The sequence below is a fragment of the Mus caroli genome, unplaced genomic scaffold (genome assembly GCF_978045245.1).
Source record: "Mus caroli unplaced genomic scaffold, Mus_caroli_1 scaffold_8, whole genome shotgun sequence".
In the NCBI taxonomy this organism is placed as follows: domain Eukaryota; kingdom Metazoa; phylum Chordata; class Mammalia; order Rodentia; family Muridae; genus Mus; species Mus caroli.
This window is the reverse complement of record NW_028227263.1, coordinates 132358230-132364360: the sequence shown is the minus strand read 5'-3', so window position 1 is coordinate 132364360 and position 6131 is coordinate 132358230.

The window sequence follows — 6131 nt, the reverse complement described above, 5'->3', positions numbered from 1 at the left end:
GGGTCCTGTGATACATCGAATACCTGTGTGTGAGCATCCACTTCTGTGTTTGCCAGGCCCTGGCATAGTCTCACAAGAGACAGCCATATCTGGGTCCTTTCAGCAAAATCTGGCTAGTGTATGCAATGGTGTCAGCGTTTGGAAGCTGATTATAGGATGGATTCCTGGATATGGCAGTGTCTAGATGGTCCATCCTTTCGTCTCAGCTCCGAACTTTGTCTCAGTAACTCCTTCCGTGGTTGTTTTGTTCCCAATTCTAAAAAGGGGCACAGTGTCCACACTTTGGTCTTCATTATTCTTGAGTTTCATGTGTTTAGCAAATTGTATCTTATATCTTGGGTATTCTAAATTTCTGGGCTAATATCCACTTATCAGTGAATACATATTGTGCGAGTTCTTTTGGATTGGGTTACTTCACTCAGGATGATGCCCTCCAGGTCCATCGTTTTGCCTAAGAATTTCATAAATTCATTCATTTTAATAGCAGAGTAGTACTCCATTGTATAAATGTACCACATTTTCTGTATCCATTCCTCTGTTGAGGGGCATCTGGGTTCTTTTCAGCTTCTGGCTATTATAAATAAAGCTGCTATGAACATAGTGGAGCATGTGTCCTACTTATCGATTGGAACATCTTCTGGATATATGCCCAGGAGAGGTATTGCAGGATTCTCCGTTAGTACTATGTCCAATTTTTTGAGGAACCGCAAGGCTGATTTACAAAGTAGGTGTACAAGTGTGCATTCCACTAACAATGGAAGAGTGTTCCTCTTTCTCCATGTCCTCGCCAGCATCTGCTGTCATCTGAATTTTTTATCTTAGCCATTCTGACTGGTATGAGGTGGAATCTCAGGGTTGTTTTGATTTACATTTCCCTGATGATTAAGGATGTTGAACATTTTTTTCAGGTGTTTCTCAGCCATTCAGTATTCCTCAGGTGAGAATTCTTTGTTTAGCTCTGAGCCCCATTTTTTTATTACTTTATTTTTTATTAAGTATTTTCCTCAATTACATTTCCAATGCTATCCCAAAAGCCCCCTATACCCCCCACTTCCCTACCCACCCATTCCCATTCTTTTGGCCCTGGCATTCCCCTGTATTGGGGCATATAAAGTTTGCAAGTCCAATGGGCCTCTCTTTCCAGTGATGGCCGACTAGGCCATCTTTCGATACATATGCAGCTAGAGACAAGAGCTCCGGGGTACTGGTTAGTTCATCATGGTGTTCCAACTATAGGGTTGCAGATCCCTTTAGCTCCTTAGGTACTTTCTCTAGCTTCTCCATTGGGAGCCCTGTGATCCATCCAATAGCTGACAGTGAGCATCCACTTCTGTGTTTGTTTGGCCCCGGCATAGTTTCACAAGAGAGAGCTATATCTGGGTCCTTTCAGCAAAATCTTGCTAGTGTATGCAATGGTGTCAGCGTTTGGAAGCTGATTATGGGATGGATCCCTGGATATGGCAGTCTCTAGATGGTCCATCCTTTCATCACAGCTCCAAACTTTGTCTCTGTAACTCCTTCCATGGGTGTTTTGTTCCCACTTGTAAGAAGGGGCACAGTGTCCACACTTTGGTCTTCATTCTTCTTGAGTTTCATGCATTTAGCAAATTGTATCTTATATCTTGTGTATCCTAAGTTTTGGGCTAATATCCACTTATCAGTGAACACATAATGTGTGAGTTCCTTTGTGATTGTTACCTCACTCAAGATGATGCCCTCCAGGTCCATCCATTTGGCTAGGAATTTCATAAATTCATTCTTTTTAATAGCTGAGTAGTACTCCATTGTGTAAATGTACCATATTTTCTGTATCCATTCCTCTGTTGAGGGGCATCTGGGTTCTTTCAAGCTTCTGGCTAGTATAAATAAGGCTGCTATGAACATAGTGGAGCATGTGTCCTTCTTGAATTGATCCATTCCTATCTCCTTGTACTAAGGTCAAATCTAAGTGGATCAAGGAACTTCACATAAAACCAGAGACACTGGAACTTATAGAGGAGAAAGTGGGGAAAAGCCTAGAAGATATGGGCACAGGGGAAAAATTCTGGAATAGAACAGTAATGGCTTGTGCTGTAAGATCGAGAATTGATAAGTGGGACCTCATGAAACTGCAAAGCTTCTGCAAGGCAAAAGACACCATCAATAAGACAAAAAGACCACCACCAGATTGGGAAAGGATCTTTACCTATCCTAAATCAGATAAGGGACTAATATCCAATATATATAAAGAGCTCAAGAAGGTGGACTCCAGAAAATCAAATAACCCCATTAAAAAATGGGGCTCAGAACTAAACAAAGAATTCTCACCTGAGGAATACCGAATGGCAGAGAAGCACCTGAAAAAATGTTCAACATCCTTAATCATCAGGGAAATGCAAATCAAAACAACCCTGAGATTCCACCTCACACCAGTCAGAATGGCTAAGATCAAAAATTCAGGTGACAGCAGATGCTGGCGAGGACGTGGAGAAAGAGGAACACTCCTCCATTGTTGATGGGATTGCAAGCTTGTACAACCACTCTGGAAATCAGTCTGGCGGTTCCTCAGAAAATTGGACATAGTACTACCGGAGGATCCAGCAATACCTCTCCTGCACATATATCCAGAAGATGTCCCAACCGGTAAGAAGGACACATGCTGAGCCCCATTTTTAATGGGGTTATTTGATTTTCTGGAGTCCACCTTCTTGAGTTCTTTATATATATTGGATATTAGTCCCCTATCTGATTTAGGATAGGTAAAGATCCTTTCCCAATCTGCTGGTGGCCTTTTTGTCTTATTGACAGTTTCTTTTGCCTTGCAGAAGCTTTGCAATTTTATGAGGTCCCATTTGTCGATTCTCAATCTTACAGCACAAGACATTGCTGTTCTATTCAGGAATTTTTCCCCTGTACCCATATCTTCGAGGCTTTTCCCTACTTTCTCCTCTATAAGTTTCAGTGTCTCTGGTTTTATGTGGGGTTCCCTAATCCACTTAGATTTGACCTTAGTACAAGGAGATAGGAATGGATCAATTCGCATTCTTCTACATGATAACCACCAGTTGTGCCAGCACCATTTGTTGAAAATGCAGTCTTTTTTCCACTGGATAGTTTTTGCTCCCTTGTCAAAGATCAATTGACCATCAGTGGGTGGGTTCACTTCTGGGTCTTCAATTCTATTCCATTGGTCTACTTGTCTATCGCTATACAAGTACCATGCAGTTTTTATCACAATTTCTCTGTAATACAGCTTTAGGTCAGGCATAGTGATTCCTCAGGAGATTCTTTTATCCTTGAGAAGAGTTTTTGCTATCCTAGGTTTTTTGTTATTCCAGATGAATTTGCAAATTGCCCTTTCTAATTCTTTGAAGAATTGAGTTGGAATTTTGATGGGGATTGCATTGAATCTGTAGATTGCTTTTGGCAAGATAGCCATTTTTACTATATTGATCCTGCCAATCCATGAGCATGGGAGATCTTTCCATCTTCTGAGATCTTCTTTAATTTCTTTCTTCAGAGACTTGAAGTTCTTATCATACAGATCTTTCACTTCCTTAGTTAGAGTCACGCCAATATATTTTATATTATTTGTGACTACTGAGAAGGGTGTTATTTCCCTAATTTCTTTCTCAGCCTGTTTATCCTTTGTGTACAGAAAGGCCATTGACTTGAGTTAATTTTATATCCAGCTACTTCAGTGAAGCTGTTTATCAGGCTTACGAGTTCTCTGGTGGAATTGTTAGAGTCACTTATATATACTATCATATCATCTGCAAAAAGTGATATTTTGACTTCATCTTTTCCAATTTGTATCCCCTTGATCTCATTTTGTTGTTGAATTGCTCTGGCTAGGACTTCAAGTACAATGTTGAATAGGTAGGGAGAGAGTGGACAGCCTTGTCTAGTCCCTGATTTTAGTGGGATAGCTTCCAGCTTCTCACCATTTACTTTGATGTTGGCTACTGGTTTGCTGTAGATTGTTTTTATCATGTTTAGGTATGGGCCTTGAATTCCTGATCTTTCCAAGACTTTTATCATGAATGGGTGTTGGATCTTGTCAAATGCTTTTTCCGCATCTAACGAGATGATCATGTGGTTTTTGTCTTTGAGTTTGTTTATATACTGGCTTATGTTGATGGATTTCCGAATATTGAACCATCCCTGCATCCCTGGGATGAAACTTACTTGGTCAGGATGGATGATTGTTTTGATGTGTTCTTGTATTCGGTTAGCAAGAACTTTATTGAGGATTTTTGCATCAATATTCATAAGGGATATTTGTCTGAAGTTTTCTATCTTTGTTGGGTCTTTTTGTGGTTTAGGTATCAGAGTAATTGTGGCTTCATAGAATGAGTTGGGTAGAGTACCTTCTGTTTCTATTTTGTGGAATAGTTTGTGAAGAACTGGGATTAGATCTTCTTTGAAGGTCTGATAGAACTCTGCACTAAACCCATCTGGTCCTGGGCTTTTTTTGGTTGGGAGACTATTAATGACTGCTTCTATTTCTTTGGAAGATATAGGGCTGTTTAGATCTTTAACCTGATCTTGATTTAACTTTGGTACCTGGTATCTGTCTAGAAATTTATCCAATTGATTCAGGTTCTCCAGTTTTGTTGAGTATAGCCTTTGGTAGAAGGATCTGATGGTGTTTTGGATGTCTTCAGGATCTGTTGTTATGTCTCCCTTTTCATTTCTGATTTTGTTAATTAGGATGCTTTCCCTGTGCCCTCTAGTGAGTCTGGCTAATGGTTTATCTATCTTGTTGATTTTCTCAAAGAACCAGCTCCTTGATTGGTTGATTCTTTGAATACTTCTTGTTGTTTCCACTTCGTTGAATTCGCCCCTGAGTTTGATTATTTCCTGCCGTCTACTCCTCTTGGATGAATTTGCTTCCTTTTGTTCTAGTGCTTTTAGGTGTGTTGTCAAGCTGCTAATGTGTGCTCTCTCTAGTTTCTTTTTGGAGGCACTCAGAGCTATGAGTTTTCCTCTTAGAAATGCTTTCATTGTGTCCCATAAGTTTTGGTATGTTGTGGCTTCATTTTCATTAAACTCCAAAAAGTCCTTAATTTCTTTCTTTATTCCTTCCTTGACCAAGGTATCATTGAGAAGAGTGTTGTTCAGTTTCCACATGAATGTTGACTTTCTATTATTTATTTTGTTATTGAAGATCAGCCTTAATCCATGGTGATCTGATAAGATGCATGGGACAAGTTCAATATTTTTGTATCTGTTGAGGCTTGTTTTGTGACCAATTATATGGTCAATTTTGGAGAAGGTACCATGAGGTGCTGAGAAGAAGGTATAACCTTTTGTTTTAGGATAAAATGTTTTGTAAATATCTGTCAGATCCATTTGTTTCATAACTTCTGTTAGTATCAGTGTGTCGCTGTTTAGTTTCTGTTTCCATAATCTGTCCATTGGTGAAAGTGGTGTGTTGAAGTCTCCCAATATTATTGTGTGAGGTGCAATGTGTGCTTTGAGCTTTACTAAAGTTTCTTTAATGAATGTGGCTACCCTTGTATTTGGAGCATACATATTCAGAATTAAGAGTTCCTCTTGGAAGATTTTATCTTTGATGTGTATGAAGTGCCCCTCCTTGTCTTTTTTGATGACTTTGGGTTGGAAGTCGATTTTATTAGATATTAAAATGGCTATTCCAGCTTGTTTCTTTAGACCATTTGCTTGGAAAATTGTTTTCCAGCCTTTCACTCTGAGGTAGTGTCTGTCTTTTTCCCTGAGATGGGTTTCCTGTAAGCAGCAGAATGTTGGGTCCTATTTGTGTAGCCAGTCTGTTAGTCTATGTCTTTTTATTGGGGAATTGAGTCCATTGATATTAAGACATATTAAGGAAAAGTAATTGTTGCTTCCTATCATTTTTGTTGTTAAAGTTGGCATTCTGTTGTGGCTGTCTTCTTTTAGGTTTGTTGAGGGATTACTTTCTTGCTTTTTCTAGGACTTGATTTCCATCCTTGTATTGGTTTTTTGCTGTTATTATCCTTTGAAGGGCTGGATTCGTGGAAAGATAATGTCTGAATTTGGTTCTGTCGTGGTATACTTTTGTTTCTCCATCTATGGTAATTGTAAGTTTGGCTGGGTATAGTAGCCTGGGTTGGCATTTGTGTTCTCTTAGTGTCTGTATAACATCTGTC